The sequence below is a fragment of the Pinus tabuliformis genome, chromosome 1_2, assembly GCF_031772625.1.
Source record: "Pinus tabuliformis cultivar Carrire ecotype Pingquan chromosome 1_2, CPIR1, whole genome shotgun sequence".
Taxonomy (NCBI): Eukaryota; Viridiplantae; Streptophyta; class Pinopsida; order Pinales; family Pinaceae; genus Pinus; species Pinus tabuliformis.
In genome coordinates, this window is record NC_142298.1 from 350,403,409 (window position 1) to 350,424,697 (window position 21,289).

The following is a 21,289-nucleotide window of genomic DNA, read 5'->3' on the forward strand; positions in this document are numbered from 1 at the left end:
AGAGCACAATTTTAAATCCAGGAGTCCAAATTGGAAGAAATTTTATGTCACTGGAAACATTTCACTTAGATGAGTGTGATGGTAACATATATATTGAATTTTGAGAGCTCAAAAGAAAGACCCAAAAAAAAAAATCCCACTTCTCTAATTGTACCAGAGAAGTTGGGTTAACAAGTGAACACTTCATCAACGATAAGGTGGGGTATATACAAGAGATATCAGAGCATCCAGGTTCAACACTTGGATTGTATGGGCTCTATCATGGGAAAGTAACAACATAATGAATTCATGCAAAGGGGTCTCATAATGTTTTTTTGAAAATTAACTAAATAATTGTTTAGGTGTTAAAAGTTGGTTTGTAATTGATTTATTACATGCATGATTGATAATTACCTTGTAATTCAAGTACGCAGCCTAGTACTAATGCATGGATCCTTGGACCAAGTGTTATAGACATTTTTGTGCCCTACAACCCCAAGCATGAAATTTCCATAAACCAAGGGCTCCTAAGTCCCTAAAAGTGTTGTTCTAACCCCTAAAGTAACAAGGTCAACAGATTACAGCTTCTCCCAGAAGTTCTCCATGAGAAACTACTCAGAATTGGTCAAAACTGGATCATTGCACTTGCTCCATGGCCAGAGTGCGATGCATTGCACCTTGTACACACGGGAAGTGCGTTGCATTTCAAAAAGCCCTTCTATGGGGTGCAATGGACGAGAAAAGACAAGTGGCGGAGACAGTTTGTGAGGTGGATGATCATGGAATCTTCCAGAAACTTCTCCTGGGACACTTGCCTCTCAAAATCGCCCAAGGATGAGTAAGAGATCAATGATATCTCCAAGTGGCATCAATAACTATCAGAGAGAAGACATTAATCAAAAACCTAGAGCTGACTCACACCTCTGCAAATATCTATATATAGATCTATCATCCCAGAGATCCAGAGGGGGGAGGCTGGAATTTTGCATATTGTAAGGAATTGTTGTTGGTTTCTAGAGACAAACATCAGATTGTTGGGTGATCTATGCTTTGTTTGAGGTGAAGAGGGGCTTCTTTGCTGGGAGGTTGATGCTGGGTCAGAACAACTGGTTGTAACTCCTCCTGGATCTTTTCTTGTTTATCAATAAAAGCTATTTGAGTTTTCCTCCATGCTTTTGTATCATTGATGCTTGTTACATTTGTATGGTCAATTTAAATCTAATCCTAAGTTGTTTATGAATATAGATCCATGTCTTTGTATAGTGCTATGCTTCTGTGATCTTACAGGTACTTTGTGAAGCTGGGCGTGCAAGGGAGCAGGTAGCTGGAGACTATCAAAGAGGAGAGGGATCGAATCAAAGGATTAGCGCAAGACAGAGGTTGGTTCTTTCTATTCCTCTCTATCTATAATTCATAAAGGAAATACAAAAGTAGCTTTTCTCTATTTGTTTCTAAGGCAGCTGTCACACCTTAGTGGGATAGAGCAGTTCTAAATAGACACTTTTCCCTGTAACAAAATGGTGACTCCGCTGGGGAACTAATTAGTTTGTTTGTTTATCATTCTTCGTTGTTTGTTTCATAAACTTACAAGTAGCATTTGAACTGCATTTTCCATAACAAATGCAAAGTAGATAACTGCTACTTCAATCCATCTACTGGATCTGTTTATGATTTAAACAACTGATTCACAAACTATCTGATTGCCCTTGTGATAGCTCTTAGATCCTCCTTAGATCTACCCCTGATTGTTGCATTACTGATTGCTTTTTACTCGGCCAAAAACCAAGAACTGAACTGCAAACTGTGACCCGGAACCCGAACAGAGTCTTGTTTCTGGTCCAGCGCAGGTACTATTCAGAGATTCTGAATTTCAACACACTTCCCGAGTGGACAACCTGCGCTGCATTTCAGATTCTCTGTGTTACAGGTGCACTGATCAGACTAGCTCTATGCAGCTATGGTTTCTGTGCTTCATTCTTTCCAGTTCTATTCCTGAATTTTGCTGCCTGTGATCAGTATATCTCTGTCTGAGACTCCTTTTCCTTGTTGTAATTCCGCCTCCTTTGTACAAAAGAACTGTAGATGTTTTTGTGTGTTTGTTGAGTCGTTTACAATTTTCCTTTGCAAAAGCAGTATAGTCGTGCTGTCGTCCTTTGATTTGAATCTGTCGTAAGTGTCGATTTCAATCATAGGAAAGAGTTTTATTGTTGTTGATGGTCGATTATCCTGATACTATTGCTTTTGTTCTGAATTTGTAATTTTCTAGTGTCAAGAACAAGTATTCATTTCAAAATCGTAAGGTGTTGTAATCGTCTCCATTTTTTGATTTCGAAAAGAAACTTGTTTATGTTTGTCGCTTGAAAAGAAATTTAGATTTGTGCATCAACTTTCTTTTTAGCATCCATATACTAAGAAAGTCGAAAAACAAATACATGCATGTGCATTTGCATACAGACAGTCTGTTTGGCTTGATTTAGGAAAGTGCATTTTACAGTGTGCTCTTTGCTCTTTGTGAAAAGGTTCTGTCTTTCTTTTCCCTAGTAGCTAGGATTTTCATTGCACAAAAGAGATAAAAAGTTTGTTTATCATCTTTAGATTGCATTTTAGGAATTACATCTACATCTCGTGGTGAACCCGAAAGGAAAACTTCATAAGCAAGATCAACTTAAAATAAATTCAATGAATCTAACAACGCTTTGGAACTTAACGCACAACATTTAGAGGTCTAGGCTAGAGACGTATTTCGGCGTCGTAAAGCCTGGTAACTGTTGTTCTCACTGATGGTTGGGTGATTCCTCCACTTTGAGACGATAAGTGCCAGTATGGACTTGTGCTCCCACGTACCGTCGAGTATATTTTGGGCGACCCCTATAGGCTTAAATCCTTTATCCATAGGAAGCCGTGTCTGCCGCCCTATCGATCGCAATGCACTGAACACAGCATTCGGGAAGATTGACTACCGTACCGTAAAAAGTATTCTGCAGTTTTGCAATTGGTTTGGTACTCCCTCTACCTAGACTTCCAGAGCAGTCCCTTTCGTTCCTTTTCAGACTCCTTAACGGAAAAGGTCCATCTGAGCACTTGTCACTTCAGGCTCATTAAAAATCGAAGGAGACTAGAGTCATCTTTTGTTTTTTCTCGACTCTTAAAAACTGAAAAAACAAGTTGTGTCAAAGCGTCTAAAATTTATTTTAAACGGAATATTCATTACCCCTTTCCTACGTTGATCTTGGGTTGAGAAAATGGAGTCCACCAACCAAGTAATTCCCCTTGGAGGAAATCCTAGTCCCTTCTCCTCTTGGGGAGATGTTGGTGCACCCCATATGGCCACATTGTCGCTTCCAGGACTGACAATTGGTTTGCCTGTATGGCTCTTCTCAACCTCTGTCGTTCAGAACACCACTATTCCTGAACAATCAAATCAGAAAATAGACGAGTCTAAGAGTTACCCACCAACCTTCTACTTCCTCTAATTCTTCCTCTCCCCCTTCCTCTTTGCTTGATGGGGCTGGTAAAGCCAAAAGTCAAGTACCTAAGGAGAAGAAGGAAAAGAAGAAGAAAGAGAAGAAGAAGGAGGAGCCAAAAGCGAATGGGGGAAAACGAGTGTCGTCTAACGAAAATCCACACACTGCATCGACCAGGCCTAAATCGCCGTGTGTCATTTGCAAGGGAGACCACTATCACAGAGATTGTCCTTGCATCCCTCGGATCTTAAGGGACTGGTCTCCCCGTTTGCACAACCTGGTGTCGTCAACCTCTGATGATCATGTTGAAAACACACCGTCAACTAGTGAAAGTGAAGCCCCAGGACAAAAAGGAAAATATAGATTTCCTTGTAAATTGTGCGAAGGCGATCACGCCGTCCACCATTGTCCCTTCTTAGACGAAGCTAAAAGAGTTTTGGATGATCGTCCGGTTTCACCGTTACGACTTCCTCCTGGATATAAAAAACTCTTGCCGAGTCCGTCACCAGTTGAAAATCCGGCTGGCCCGCTCAGGTGGTCGGCTGAAGCATCTATCATTGAAGATAAACCATCTGAATCCATACCAGACGAAAGTCAAAAGGTCGAGGCGGCAGTTGACCCGGTCTTGCCTTCAGAGGTTCCATCTTCAGATGATACACTCACTGAAGAGAACAAGGATGACACCGTCCAAATTCTCTTCATAAGCACAGACTCCAACGAACATGGGGGCAATTTACCCGTTCCTTTACCGCAGGAAGGAAGTTCGTCAGAGTCGTACCCGACCGTCTATTCGGTCCCACCTCCAAGCAACCTAGTTGTCTCCTTCGACTGGAATCAACTAGGCAGACCCCGTTTACCAGCTAGTATACCATTCCGAATTATTGTTCAAATATATAGAATGGTTATGGCTGGTACCATCATAGATGAGGGGGCTTCTGTGAGTATCCTTTCCTCAACTGCTTGGAAAGTGCTTGGTTCGCCATCGCTTTTGCCTGAGATGAGAAATCTGACAGGCTTTGATAAAGGAACCAGTCGACCGTTAGGGATCCTTCCAAATGTGCCCATAACATTGAGAGGGAAAACTGTTCACATGAACGTAATGGTAGTTCAGAGACCCCTGGATTACAATCTATTCCTTGGACGAGACTATATTTATTGCATGGGAGCAATTGTCTCCTCATTCTTTAGAGTAATGTGTTTTCCGCACGAAGGAAGAGTGGTCAAGCTCGTGGACCAACTTTCATTTCCCGGATCATACAGAGCAAATAGTCATATACCATCCCTGAATGGTCTTTTCACGCAAGAAATGTCTCAATCCCCAGTCCGTCTACCCGATGAGCGCGAGTGATTCGGGGGGACATGACTGAAACCCAGGGGGCATGCGCCCTGGTCTGCTTTGGCAGGAAAACTTCGGGTATAGGGTAGGTTTCCACGAGAGAATATGACCTCCGTACTCCCATCCGTGATTGGAAGAGGGAGTTGGACTGGAATAAGATCCTCTTGTCAAAGTTATGTGGGTTGGCGGGCATCGCCGCTCACCTTTGTTTATTTCGGTAGACATCGCCGAAGAAATGTTCCGTTTACGCGCTAGATAGAACAATCTTTGGGTAACCTGAAAGAGGTATACCTTTCCTGATAAAACAAATGTTTTGTCAGCTCGAATAGAAGGTGACCTTGAAACTCTATTTTATACCTGGGGGCATGCAAGCCTTTTGAAGTGCAAGCAAAGAACGACTATCTATTTTTAAAATTTGTAGGTCCTCTAAACCTTTAAACTCATAGGATTAGTCGTTTCCTAACTTGCATAAAGAAAGGATGTGGGGAAAATCTCTAAAAGTTGCCGTTTTATATGATACATTCTTATCACACGACTGGATTAATCAAGCAGTTTTAGCACATAGTTCAAGCTCATTAAAAAATGAACATAAGGCATGAGCAAATGTTTCCACCCGCGTTTAAGCTCGTTAAAAAATGAACTATTCCCCGGTAAATAACCATCGTGAATGTAGTACCTCAGTCGTTAAAGCCTTGGTCGTGTTTGCACCGTCACCTCCACTTTTTCATTAGCCGATCATTCACCTCCATTTGATTGTTTACCCATTTTGAGGAACAGCTGCGAAGAGTGATTTCACTAGCCATCCTTGTGACACTGCCGTGATTGGAAAATTCCAAACCTTACCTGGAATCAGTTGCTACCTGTTTTATCACTCGTTCCTCAAAAGACGAGTCTCCTTTAAGCTCTTTTCAACTGACTCGTAAAATATGAAAAGATTGCCAAGCCATTGGCCTCTCCAGCTCGTTAAAGGGACATGAAGTGCTATCCATCCTCTAGATTTTAATCTTTTTGGACCTGAGGGATTATTACACAAAAAGATCGAGCGCTTGTTTTGTTCAGCTCGTTAAAACTATCGAAAATTCATCCCTTCTGTATTGTTTTATACTTTTTCGGACTTAAGGGATTAGATGACGAAAAAGGAATTTTGGAGTTACCTTTACGTTCCTTTTCAGACTCTCTAAAATTGAAAAGGACAGAGTTGTCTTTGTCGTTAGACTCGTTAAAAAGATTAATAGCGACAAACTTGTCTTTAGACGAGAACGAGTTTCATTATCGCTAGCCTCGTTAAAACATAGCAATGGGTTTGCCCGAAGGGAAAATTATAGAACAAGCATATGTTATCCTCCTCAAGCTTGACAAAAATAAAGAGGTACTAGTCAGCAATGACTGGGGAAAAATTGGGAAGAAAACTCAAAGAAACTTTGTTGGTAGCAAGTCGCTCTTGAACATGACACTTCCACTTCGTGTCCGAGTCGGGTTAGGTTGTTTCATTCACCGGTCACATCACCATGGCCACGCCATACCATCCACATTTGGGGTTAATGCTACCAATCCATCACATCAGTGTCACCGATATGTTCAAGAGAAGTCATCCAGAGAAGTCACCTGTGTCTCACCCACTACCATACATTATACTCCATTCTTTCATGACCGCCACCCTGAACCTTATATCACCAGATCGTTTTCACCTCCATTAAAATCATTTGCTCCATTCCGTTTCATTGATGTGGGATTCATTAAGGCCCTCCTGTGACGGATCACTTCTTGTCGACATCAGCTCATTATCCAAGAATTTGATCTAGGAACAGCCCATTCAGTACTTTGAAGCTTGCATGCCTCAATGGCAAGTTTCTCACTTTCGGCGACAGGTTTACATCAATGGCCTTCGACCGAAAGATTTTGCGCGGTGTTCGACGCCAAGTCCTTTATTCACACCACGTTAATTGCACTGCAGTACCGTGAGGGTCATTATCATTATCGGTGATTCCTCTCGCGCTTGTTAACAGTTTACATCATTGACTGGTAATCAAGCGATGTCTTTCCATGTTCGACTTCAGAACATTTCTCACATGGATCGACTTGTACTTCGAGTGAAGATCAAACGAGATTGAAGACCCCGGATCTAGTTTCATCCATCCGGGCTGCAATATATATTCAGGGAAAATAAAGACATTAAATGTACATCATTGCTGCACAGGTAATCATCCACTCAAAAGGATGATGGCTCTATCAGAATCATCAGTCTACACTCAGACGATTGTCTGTCCTATGTACATGAAAATGAATTTATAAAGTTGAGCATGGGAATGCCCGCCTCAGCTAGATCATGAAAATAGTATGAAGATAATGTATTGTATTGTATCTTATTACAGGTCTCCTCCCAGCATTGAAAGAACTTCGGATCCTCATAATAAAGCATTTCACCCGACACCAAAAGGTTAATGGCCTCATACTTTAGGGGGCAACTGTTATAGACATTTTTGTGCCCTACAACCCCAAGCATGAAATGTCCATAAACCAAGGGCTCCTAAGTCCCTAAAAGTGTTGTTCTAACCCCTAAAGTAACAAGGTCAACAGATTACAACTTCTCTCAGAAGTTCTCCATGAGAAACTACTCAGAATTGGTCAAAACTGGATCATTGCACTTGCTCCATGGCCAGAGTGCGATGCATTGCACCTTGTACACACGGGAAGTGCGTTGCATTTCAAAAAGCCCTTCTATGGGGTGCGATGGACGAGAAAAGACAAGTGGCGGAGACAGTTTGCGAGGTGGATGATCATGGAATCTTCCAGAAACTTCTCCTGGGACACTTGCCACTCAGAATCGCCAAAGGATGAGTAAGAGATCAATGAGATCTCCAAGTGGCATCAAGAACTATCAGAGAGAGGACACTAATCAAAAACCTAGAGCTGACTCACACCTCTGCAAATATCTATATATAGATCTCTCATCCCAGAGATCCAGAGGGCGGAGGCTGGAATTTTGCATATTGTAAGGAATTGTTGTTGGTTTCTAGAGACAAACATCAGATTGTTGGGTGATCTATGCTTTGTTTGAGGTGAAGAGGGGCTTCTTTGCTGGGAGGTTGATGCTGGGTCAGAACAACTGGTTGGAACTCCTCCTGGATCTTTTCTTGTTTATCAATAAAAGCTATTTGCGTTTTCCTCCATGCTTTTGTATCATTGATGCTTGTTACATTTGTATGGTCAATTTAAATCTGATCCTAAGTTGTTTATGAATATAGATCCATGTCTTTGTATAGTGCTATGCTTCTGTGATCTTACAGGTACTTTGTGAAGTTGGGCGTGCAAGGGAGCAAGTAGCTGGAGACTATCAAAGAGGAGAGGGATCGAATCAAAGGATTAGCACAAGACAGAGGTTGGTTCTTACTATTCCTCTCTATCTATAATTCATAAAGGAAATACAAAAGTAGCTTTTCTCTGTTTGTTTCTAAGGCAGCTGTCACACCTTAGTGGGATAGAGCAGTTCTAAATAGACACTTTTCCCTGTAACACCAAGTATGGATCTCAACTCTGACTATAAAATTTGAATATGAGTATGATGGTATCCTATTAACCGCAAGGATGTTCAACATGTTATTTCAGCAATACATGCACTTGTTAGATGGCATCATGAAGGTCTAGACAGTCAGCAGTTGTGACCATGGAGTTTGTCATTTATTTAAGTTTGCATAATTGTCTGTAAGGCATTGAGTAAGGTTATTTGTAGCATACCATCACCATTGGTTGGGTGATGTGATCTTGCATACTTGGAATAATTGTGCATGTGAAATTCAGGTGAGATGAGGGATTTGTGGAAATCCCTATGTGAGGTGTATTTTGCATAACATTGCTTGGTGCAAGGAATGATACAGATATGAAATATGTATTAGTTGGAATGCAGAGATCCCATAGTTTGGATGTTGTAAGAGGTCAAGAACCTCAGTGGAGGTCGATTGTTTTTCATATGACGATGTTATGTTTTACCTTATGAAGGTTTGTTCTTGTGGTTAAGGCCTTCCTTGTTTAAGGAATAGGATATAACCTATGAGAATGTTTTGTTGAGGCCTGAAGAAGGTCATTATCACACCATGAGATGGTGCATTCATGCTCAATACTCAAATTAGACGATTTTAAGGTTAAGGGTATTGTGTAGACCTTGTAGAAAAAGGACTCATAGCTCTACTAGAATGACGAGACCAGTGGTTACTCACTTATATTGGTTGTAGCAATGTGAAATCAAATGGTAGATTGATTGTTTTCTTGTGTAAGTAGGTGTTGGGTCTAGCACTATGATTGAGTAATTTCATGTGTTCTTTAACTATGAAATTATATGCATGATCTAAAATTATGTAGGAACGAGATAGAATACAGATATAAACATAAACACAAAGATGCAACAGAAATAAATCTTCATTTCATTAATATCAAATAACCAAAAGATGCTTACATACAAAATGGAATTATACTAGCTAGGGCGATGGTAGCTTATCTCTGAGAAGAGATGTGGTGGCTACATAACTCTGAATTGTGTTACAATGAGGCTCGAAGGCCTATTTATTATTAAGAAATAATGGAAAACCCTAAAAATCCAAAAACCTAACCCGAGGAGATCAAGTGCCAAAATGGTGGGCCCCATTGGGGTAAATTGGTACATCAACTTCCCGAGGTCGTAATTTTGGCATACGATCTATGTTTGATGCACATGATACCTCGTTGGAAAGATTTATCCAAGGACTACAACTTTCAACTACAAACGTTAATGAAAGACTTGTGTTTGCCCATTTTCCAAAAAAAAAAAAATGTCGTTTAGGGCCTCAAAATGGCTATGGAAGTTCAGGACCCAAAAAACTACCATAAGTAGTAAAATGTGCTACAATTATGGAAAATGAAAGAAATATTGGTACAATGGTGGGGGTCCAAGTGGAATAGGTGGGTGGCCACCAATATCCACCTGGATCAGTCCTCCCCCCTTAGGAAGCAATGGACCCCATTGCATTGAGTGCCTCCATGAGATGAGGAAACTTCTACTGAACTTGGTCCCTAGTGAGCCACTTGCCTTGGTGAAGGAGCTAGTCAACTTTGACAACCCGATATAGTTGGACCTTTTGTTGGTGAGTTTTTTTATCTATATTTCCATGATCCGGTCAATTGTGGCATGTTCCATGTAGTCTGGGTTTAGATTTGTTGGTGTGAGTTGTTCTACAATGTCTGATGTGTCCAGTAATGGTGGAAAGTATGGCCAAAGGCGATCCACATTGAACATTAGGTGCAGGCCAAGGAATGGGGGAATGTTGAGCTAAAAATATTTGTCTCCCACACCCTTGGTAATGGTGTAAGTCCTGTATTAGAGTGGTATGAGCTTCCGATGGGCTCCAGTAAGCCATTATTTTAGAAAATTCAACCAAACTTTGTCGCGCACCTGAAACTTGTGTGGCACCCGATGTTGATCATGTTGTTGATTATAATTGGCATCAGACTTCTCCAAGATTTCATGAACCTGCTAGCATATGTGTTGGATGCGTTCAATAAATATGGTTGTTTTATCAGCCTCAGACTGTACATGTGTGGATTATGTCTGTGTAGTCGCATGAGGCATGGAAACATCAATCAGACACAATGGTTGAAATCCTAGACCCACTTGAAAGGGACTATGACCAATCAAGCTATGGAGAGATCTGTTATAATTGTGTTGCACATAGAGAAGACTCTCATCCCAGGTTCATGGATGCTTGGAGTTGTACATGTGGAGTATGTGCACTATCATCCTATTGACGACCTCTGTCTGGCCATCAGTCTGGGGATGGAATGCAGCCAACTTGGTGAGCTTAGTGTCCAATAGTGTCCAGAGGCTTGACTAGAATGTGCTCAGGAACTTGCTATCCTGATATGATATAATGGTTTGCAAAATCCCAAAATGTACCCACACTTGTTCAAAGAAGAGTTTGGTCATGTCCTCTATTGTGATACTCTTCTTGTAGGCCGCAAACATAGTCATCTTAGAAAATATGTCCACGACCACAAATACACAGTCATTACCATGCTTGGTAGAAGGGAGGTCAGATAGATATTCCATGGAGATGGATTCCTAAGGTTGTTGGGAGTAGGCAGAGGAGTGTATAGGCCTTGCTTCTTGATGGTTGGCTTGGCGATGGCACAGGAAATGCAGGATCTAATATATTTCCCAACATCTTGTCAGAGTTTTGGCCAATAAAAGTACAATTGTAGTACAACCACAGTTTTCTCCACATGGAAGTGTCCTGCGACCCAACTGTAGTGCACCTCACAAATTAGCTTGGCACACTCACTTGAATGAACACAAAGGTGGCCCATGTAGCATAATAATACGTCCTGGAGATGGAAACCAAGAACTTGTTTTCCATCCACTAGCATCTGGTATGTGGAGGTGAACTCTGGATCATTTTTGTACAGTTGCGGCCATCCAGAGGTCTCATGGCCACAAGAGTTGAGAACAGTAATCAGTGCTCCAACTACGGGTCGATTGAGGTAGTCTGCAAGATGATTTGTGCTGCCTTTTTTGTATTTAATATTCAAGTGGAATTTTTGCATATATGTAGACCACTTTTGATGGCGATCATTCTACAACTTCCCTTGTGTCTGTATAAACTAAAGAGGCCAGTGATCAATGTGGATGACCGTCTCTTTCCCCGGAATGTAATGCTTCTATTGTTGGCAAGGCTACATGATGGAATACATCTCTTTATAATAGGTGGGGTACTTTCTAATTGTATTTGAAAGTGTCTCACTACGGTAGGCCACTGGATTCCCATGTTGGGTGAGGACTGCACCAAAAGCATAGTCAGAGGCCTCTTTATCAATTTCAAATGGTTGTTGCAGCTCTGGAAATGTGAGTATTGGTCCATAGCAGAGGCGACACTTACCTCAATGAACATTTTCTGTTGGGACTCAGGCCCAGAAAACTTTGCTTTCACTCTGCCCTTGGTAATCTAACTCAAAGGCCAAGTGATATGGGAGAATCCCAACACGAACCTCTTATAAAAATTTGTAAGGCCCAAAAATCGGCTAAGCTCCATTAGAGTGGTCGGGGCTGAGAAATCCCTAATGACTTGGATCTTAGCTTAAGCCACATGCAAACCTCACTCATCTATGATTTAACCCAAATATTGGACCTGGCTCATGCCAAAGGTGAATTTTCCAAGTTGGCACACAATTTGTGTTGCCACGGGGTTTGAAGGAATTACCGAATTTGTTGCGAGTGTTATTCCCAACTCTTGCTTACGATGAGGATGTCATCCACATAAACAACCACGACTGAGTTGGTGAAGGGCCATAAGATGTCATCCATTAGACTCATAAAAGTAGCAGGGGAATTTATGAACTCGAAGAGCATAACCAACCATTCAGAAAGGCTTTCCTTGGATTTGAAGGCAGTCTTCCATACATATGTGGGATCTATTGGAACCTAGTGATAGCCATACTTCAAATTGATCTCACTGAGATACTTGTCCCCATTGAGTTGGTCCAGAAGGTCATCAATCTGTGGGATTGGATACCTATTCCTGACAGTAATTTTGTTTAGTGCGTGATAATAAATGCAGATCCTCCAGGTCCCGTCCTTCTTCTATACAAGTACAATTGAGCTCCCACAAGGCGTGGAACTTGGTCATATGTTCCCTTTTTGCAGCAACTCTAGGATTTGTCGCTTGATCCCTTCATTTTCCATAATGGAGCGATGATATATCGGCTCATTGGGTAGAGGTGCTCTCGGAGTCATATCGATCGAATGCTTGACCTGACAGTGCAAGGGTACCCCTGTGGGTGAGGAGAAGATGTCCCTATATTCTTCCACGACCTTATCCAGGGCTACCTCCAGTATCCTGTATAACTTATTGCCCAAAAAAAATAATAGCAATGTGAGGCCTTGACTCATAGACATCATGATGCTTCCACAAGTATGGTTGGCCTAATAATACATCACAAAATTCAAGAGGAGCAACATCACACAATACCTCATCCGTGAAGGGCTTGATGTTGTAGGGAAGCCGACATTGTTGGTTGGCGCGGAGATCTCGTCCTTGGTGAAGCCAGCCGATGGTGTATGACTACAAGTGTGGTGTGGTCGGTAGGCCCAACCTCTTCACAACCTCTGCTAAAACGAGGTTCTTTTGGCTCCCTCTATCAACAATGAATTGTAGCAGTGAACCCTTCACCTACATCTGTGACTGGAAGAGACGCTCCCCCTCCTCTAGATCTTCGGGCTCAATCTTTTGGATCTTGGTGGTGGTAACAGTGGCACTGGGCTCCGCATTAATAATATGCTTCCCCTTTTCATTCCCCTTGTCAGGTTCTGACTCAGAATCATATCATGCATCTAACTCTTAAGCCTTCATCTCGACCACCATTGACTGCTTGGCTCCACACTCACTTGTGTTGTGAGTGGGGCTCTTATGGAACTCACACCACTTTCCTGTGTCCTTCTTTGTCTTCATGATGTTGTTCTTTGCTTGCAGCTTCAACAAGTTGTCCTAGGTCACCCGTCCTTGGCTTTTTCCTTTGTTTTACGATTTGGGGGAACCTTTCCCTTGCTTCGAATTTGCAGATCCAAAATCTCGCTTCTCCTGTTTAAAATTTTGCTCGATCTTGATAGTGTATCAGTATGTGGTGCCAAGTGAAGAGAAGTCTAGGAACTCCATCTCATCTTGGATGTATTTGTGTAGATGACCGCGATACTTGAGTACTAGATGCCGATCAGAATCCTTGATATCCAACTTTGTGCGAAGGGTATGAAAAATATTTGTGAACTCCAACACGTCTTGGTCTACTCCATGCAGCAGTGTGGTCCACTTTATGTACTTATCTTCATAGCTCCCGATAGGGTAATACTGCTCCTTGATGGCATCTCACAAAGAATTCCAAGTGGCTGCGACTGAAAACAATGAGGGTTCCCTCTTGTCCCTCTACTCACAGTAGGTTTCCCACCAGTCCTTAAGGTGGGGCTTGACATTAAGGAGTGCAGAAGTAATATTTTCCCTATTGGAAAAATCATGAACCGAAAAATACCCTTCCAACAGATTTAACCATCTATCTACGACGTTTGCATCTATCTGGCCTTCAAATATGGGAATGTCAAAGTTGAGTTGTACCTTAAAGGGAGTGGTTATTGGATGAAGATGTGTCGCCTATGGGCATCCATTAAAGAACCTCGGAAAATTTGTTCATCATTACTTTCCTTTGTCGCTCAAGGGCTTCTTCAAGCGATATTTTGAAAGGATCTCCTGCTCCCTTGTCTTTCTTTTCTTCCACCATGGGAGGTCATCAGGGTTTGCGAGGTCAGACCTGCAAAAGTTCAACCAGTTCAAACCCGAACTCCTTACCCCGACCTCATTAGGGACATGCAAAGAAAAACAAAGAAAGAGAAAACCGCTTTGATACCATTGATCTAAACTTATGCAGGAATGAGATAGAATACAAATATAAACATAACCATAGAGATGCAATAGAAATAAATCTTTGTTTCATTAATATCAAAGAACTGAAAGATGCTTACATACAAAATGGAAATAGACTAGCTTAGGTGATGGTAGCTTATCTTTGAGAAGAGATGTGGTGGCTACATGCCTCTAAACTATGTTACAGTGAGGCTCGAAGGCCTATTTATTATTGAGAAACAATGGAAAACCCTAAACATCCAAAAACCTAACCCTAGGAGATGAAGCACCAAAACTGTGGGCCCCATTGGGGTAAATTGGTACATTAACATCCTTGGGGTCGTAACTTTGGCATGTGATCTTCATTTGACATGCACTATACCTCGTTCCAAATATCTATCTAAGGACTACAACTGTCAATTAAAGACTCATATTTGCCTGTTTTCCAAAAAAATGTCGTTTAGGGCCTAAAAATGGCTTCGGAAGTTCAGGACCCAAAAAACTACCTAATATAGTAAATTGTGCTACAATTACGGAAACTGGAAGAAATAATGGTACAATGTTGGGGGTCCAAGTGGAATAGGCGGGTGGCCACTAATATCCACCTAGATCACTGCATATGTGTGACACATTTCAAAAATATGAAAAATAATGAGTATGAGATGGTAGATGCTTATATGTCAATGGCCTATACTGACCTTAGAGACTGCAATATTAGAGTTTATCTCAACTTATCAGGCACTAGAGAACATTTCACATGATGAGGATTCCCTCACCGAACCATACATCTCAGATAATAAGGACATGGTTGAAGATGTCAATGATACTACTGAATATGATAGTTAAATTTATGAGATACTTGTGATTGTTGGACTTAAACAAAGAGGTTGATGATACATGTTGCTATGGTTGCTTGTGGAAAGGCTAATTCTTTGATTACGGTGACATTCTCAGTAAAGATATTGAATGAAGCCAATGAAGACTGATATTAACATATGGTAATAGGGGTCTCAGTAAAGAGATTGATAATAATTAAGGCCGATAATTTTGGAGAAAAAGGTCAAATTTTAATCTTGCAAAGGCATTATTATGCATGAGCTAATGTTGGTATGGTAAATTGTTCTAATTAAATTCCCTTAAATATTGTAGATGCCTTGATTACTAGCCTTTGTATAAAGGCTAAATTTAAGTTGTTATTTGGTCTCAGTATAGAGGATGAATGAAATTAATGAAGTTGGTATGGGCTTGATAGCTAGCTTCTAATTATAGTTGAACTCGTCAAAGGAATAAAATCATATGAGATCTTATATGCGGATGTGCATGTAATAATTCTGGTTTTTGAAAATTTACTTTGAGATAAAAATATGCTTATTTATGTCCTAGATTTTGAGACATGTGACTAATATGTAAATTAAGATATGTGTTCAGTTGTAGGGTAGCATGCTTGTACATCAAGGCAAAGCAACAGGTATATTGTTTATATTTATTGATGCACTAACAAGTGTGTGTGTATATGGCAGTGTATTGGAAGGAATAGCACGATAAAAGAGGCTACCATAAACTCTTGCAGAAGGCTTGAGATGAGCTTTTATTTATAAACCATTGGAAACACTAGGATTCATGGGTATTGAGTTATTGTGTCTATTGAATGATTTGTACGTTGGTGTTTCACGATTGGGTATTATTTTTGATCTACGATTTTTTACTATGATTGGTGCATGGCCATGCCACTTTGTTTATGTTTTTGTATTACTAATTGGACTTCTATGCTTCCTTCATTTTTCTTCTTATTCTTTCCTTCTACGTTTGGGGATCTTTGGAATTTGTTGGGAAAAGATGAAACTAATGGAGCTCAGAAAGAGCTGAGTGCAACCCAAAAATCAATGTAATACCCAAATGAAGCCCAAGACATGAATAAAGGGCAGTTGAAGGCGAGAAAGGAAAACATGACAACCAAGTAGGCTGGCTGTGTCCATGGAAATGATGGGCATTAAAAGGGATTTTTCTTAATCCTAAATTTATTCCATATGTGCTTATGTATTGAATACATGATTATGTTTATGCCTATATATATATATATATATGAGTTCCATTATCTAATTAGGTTGGCAGGGGTCATTCTTGTGGAAGAATGACGGTTTGATTTGTCTAATGCAAATGTGAATGGCATAAAAAGTTCCAAATTTATGAGGAATCAAGTGGGAAAAGTAACCTTGGCATATCTCTGATCTTAATATCATGTGAATATGGTTCTTATATTATGTCATGTTTATATTGTGAATAGGGAATGTTGAAGGATATATGACCAAGAGGAAAGCAATGTGATCTGCAAAATGTTGGGACAAACATGGATAATGAAAGAACACCACAGATCTTGGATTTGGATTATGGATGCATGCATGGAAGCATGGGAAAGACACCAGAGGCAGTATGGCCTGATTCATATAAATAGAGATGATATGGGGTTGTCTAGGCCCTTGTGTTGAATAATGAGTTGGGTGGAGGTGGGGCAGCCTCTGGATTCCCGATGATAATGTTCTGTCAATAGTAGACTACCTGGTTTGGTAGCAACTAAATGGTTTGGTAGTGCCTATACTCGTGGAGTAGCGAATGGGCTTACATATATATACATATATATATTCATCACGGGGTGGATGGAGCCTCTAGATTCCCTTGATGATTGAGGGTGGAGGTGAGCCTCTAGATTCCCTTGTTGCTTTGGGCAATTGATCCTATGTATGGAAGAGAAGAGAAGGAATTGAGTGCTTTTTGAGTTTGGAAACTGATCTAGTGTTTGTATGGGAAGAGCGAAGGCCATTGTACACTTGCCTAGTTGGACAACTGGTTCAGTGCGTATAAAGACATAAGCAAAGAACAATTTAAAGATAAGTATTAATACTTCATTTAAATTTTGAATTTCTAGATTATGAACCTAAATCCATGTTATGATTTATGATAGTTTGGGTTTTGAGCTAATTGGATGTGATATTTTTATACACGATTATTTGGTCTAGGAGTTAATTGACTTGTTGTGGCAGGAACCAAATAGAATTGCAAATGCCACCTCATTAATGAGCTACCAATGAGGTATCATTTAAATTTATTATAATTTCTTATGATGAACATAATGGAAATTTATGTGCTTTGATGTATGAAAGAATGGAAGATTGCCTGATTTGGGTGGTCGGAGCTAGCTACAAGAGAATTAGCAACAACAGTAAAAGGAATTGGAGCATCCAATAGTATGTCGGTAAAAGACTTCAGGAACAGGGCCATTTTCAGAGATTGTTACCCAATAGTATTCATTTATTTCCATAAGCATGTTATGATTGGTATGATAGTTTTGAGGCAAGGATATGCCTTGGTTTTGGGACCCTTACAATACAAGGAAATCTTTCCAAGGAATGGATCGCTCGAGGGACTAGGAAGTAGAGAAGGGGATTTTGGAACTCAGAAGGTGAGTGATTTCATGAGAGTGGGTGACCTGATTGCCTGAGGGATTGAGAAGCAGAGAAGGGAAGGTTGGGGAATAAAATTGTTTTTGGTCATTAGCATTGCTAGTTGGGATCATAAGCACATTGGGAGTGTGCTTGGCTTAAATGAGCTGGTAATTGTTCGTTAAAGGAATGAGAAGTGCAAGGATTGCACCGCTGGACATGGGAGAAAGGAAACACTCCAAGTAAAAGAATAAATCCAATTTGGATTGAACACATCTAAAGCATCCAAAGACTGAAATAGGACTATTACAAGATGGTTGAATTATAAATTGATGTTTATAATATATTTTGTTTTTCGGTTGAAGTAAATGCATAAAATATTGTAAATACTATAAAGATTTGGGTATGTAAGGCTCCATGAAATAGTATGAACGTTTTCAAGTGTGCCTTTTATATTGTATATGTGTCATTGAACATCGAGGATGATGTTCCACCAAGGGGGATGGTTTGTGAGATCTACTATCATTTTTCATTTGTGAAATGCACTATAAATATTTTATGTAAATAATTGAAAATTTTGGATTGAGTAAGGGACTCAAATTCCAGGGACTGGGGAGGTTACTTATTGGGATGCTCAGTTTTACTTGTTGCAGGAAAAATCTGAGTTATATTGATAGCCATTAAATATTGTTTGGTATGTTTAATGGGATGGTATGCCTAAACTAAAGAAGCAACAGTAAAATGACATAGGCCCATGCTTGCTTTGGAAAATTATAGAAGGAAAAAGGACAAGAAAACTTAAAGAGGAAATGGGAAGGCTGTTAGCTCACGGGGTGTGTTGGTCACCCACTACAATAGGCTAACCAACATAAATAAATCTAGGGGAAAACTGGACAGGTGGCACCCTCCTCATTGGCTAGAAAGACTGTGGCAGGTAGAGGTCATTGTCAAAAGGCAAGCAAGAGAGGAATTTGACTTGATGGAGATTCATGGGAATAGGAAGGAGGAACAGTGTGGCACAAAAAAGTAGCAGGAACATTTTTTTGAATTGTCAAGAAAAAAGAGTGGATTCAAGCTACTGAGGAAGAAAAAAGACAACAGAGAAAAAAAATGAGAGGATTCAAGCTACTAAAGAAAAAGGCGACGGAAAAGAGAGAGAGAGAGAAAGAATTCAAGTTGTTGAGGAAAGGAAGCAGAGAAAAATAGGAGAGGGTCTGAGCTGTTGGGATAACATGACAAAGAGGGGAACATAGATAATTTGAACTGCTGGAGAGGATTCAAGTTGTTGAGGAAATGCTGCAGAGAAAAACAAGGGAGGGTCTTAGTTATTGGATAGCACGACAAAGAGGGGAATAGAGGTCATTTGAACTTCGGGAAGAGGGAAGTGAAATTGTTGAAGAAAAAAGCAAAGAATAAAGTGTAGAAATAAAAAATAAAAAAATAAAAATCCAAGAAAACACGGAACATTAGGGAGACAACTTTTGGTTGGAAAGAAGTCAATAGGAAATTGCTCCAAGGTGAGGATTTAACTGCCTCTCGAGTCCCCATTGTCCAAGGGGAGGAGATGGGTTTTCTTTGAGTCCCTGAGGTTTGGGGTGGAGGAATTACTCCTGGGAATTCCTGAAATATTTTTGGAGGCTTCTTGATGTGTGCTCGCTTTTATTGTGGGTTTTGGAGTCCCTAAGTTGGGTGGAACCATAGTGTTGAAATATGAAGGGTGGAGACAACAAGCCTATAGAATCCATGTGCACTTTGTTGATAGTATCTCAGTTGGTGGGTGGAGGTAGAAAAGTCTCTAGATCCCTTGGTTCAACTGGTACCAGTGTTTAGAATTCCCGAGCAAAAGGCCCCTTAGTCTCTAGAATCTAGCTCGGGGGTGACAACTACAAGTAAGAGCTTGGTTGCAGTAGTCTATGTTTGGGTGGATAGTCATTTCCCTAGACTCAGTTTCCCAATATCTTTTGAGATAAGTATTTCCCTTATTCTTCAACGAATATAAGTTTACATTTACTGTTATGTATGATACTATCATTGTATGAGATATGATTCACAATCTCATTGTTTACATCATTGGATGTTGTGTTATTGACATTGCTTTTAAAGGTACTGGAATAAGACAATGAATTCATGTTGAAAAACTTACTATATTGATGATGTTCAACCTAAACTATATCTAAAACGATGTACAGTTGTATTGGTTACTTTATGATAGTAACCGGTATGAAAATCTCTTCATCTTTACAGTAACATGACCTTGATTTTACCTACAATCTCTTGTTCACTCCTGTCCACATTTCTAGGTAGGAATAATGGGGATTCCCTACTCTCTGTCTTATTTATCTCTTTACTTCATATGGTTGCCTTCCTAAGGCTTCCATTGAGATTTTTCTCTGGTTCTTGATCCACATTTTCACCTTCTCAAGGCTCAAGCACAAATCAACTTTGCTTCTAAGAAGGCTACGTCATAATTATTGGATCTTATGTTTTTAGTGACCCGAGATTGGACATGGAATGGCATCCTTGTTATCTAGATATTGAGGCTTGTTTTTTTAATGAACAAGTATTCTATATTGGTTGTTTAATAGCACCTGGACCTATTAATCTTGACAAATTCTAATGTTTTAAGAAAGTTGGTAGGGAACGTACTTTGTGCAATTTATTTAGAGACAACCGATGGTCTCTATAATATACAAGTTACCTTAGTAATCTAAGTTTTAAGGGGATAACGTACTTATCATATTAATCCAATTTGTAGTAATAAGCCTGTAAATTGTATGTATTATGTTCGGTGGTAGAACTGATATAGGTGACCTTGCTTTTGTTTCGCCACAATGATTATATTACCTAGTTGTTACTACAAGGCTTGAATTCCCTATTCAATGATGTAGTGGGTGTATTTCATTATTCCTGTACGCACATGTGAGAGGGTGTGCATTGGTACTTTTATGAGGAAATAAGCAACCTGCAGGTATGTAAGCAATAGTCCCAACATTAATAAGTTCTTGTGACGTCTTAATTGTAGTTGAGTGTTAAGTGTAGTTGTGTCTCTTCATCCAAACAAGAAAAGGAGGGACCTATGAGAAGGCAGTGGACTATAACTCGAGTGTAGTTGTAGCAACATGATAAGCTCTTTACAGTGCTTAAACTGGGCTAATCCATTGTCCCTCATGGATATAATTTTAGGGCGAGTTGAAAGTTCTCTAAGTGATATATATATATATATATATATATATATATATATATATATATATATATATATATCTAGAGATATATATATATATAGACATATATATATATATATAGACATATATATATATATATATAGACATATATATATATATATATATAGACATATATATATATATAGACATATATATATGTCTATAGACATATATATATGTCTATAGACATATATATATATATATATATATATATATATGTCTATAGACATATATATATATATATATATATATATATATATATATATATATATATATATATATATATATATATATATATCGATTTCGTTCGATCATACAAGCCGTCAAATGGGCGGCGAAATGATCGATGTGGTCCCTAACAATTGGTGTACACCATGGCTAATTCTATGACTTGGCATATATGTCGACATACAGTGCATAACTCGAGTTATATATATATATA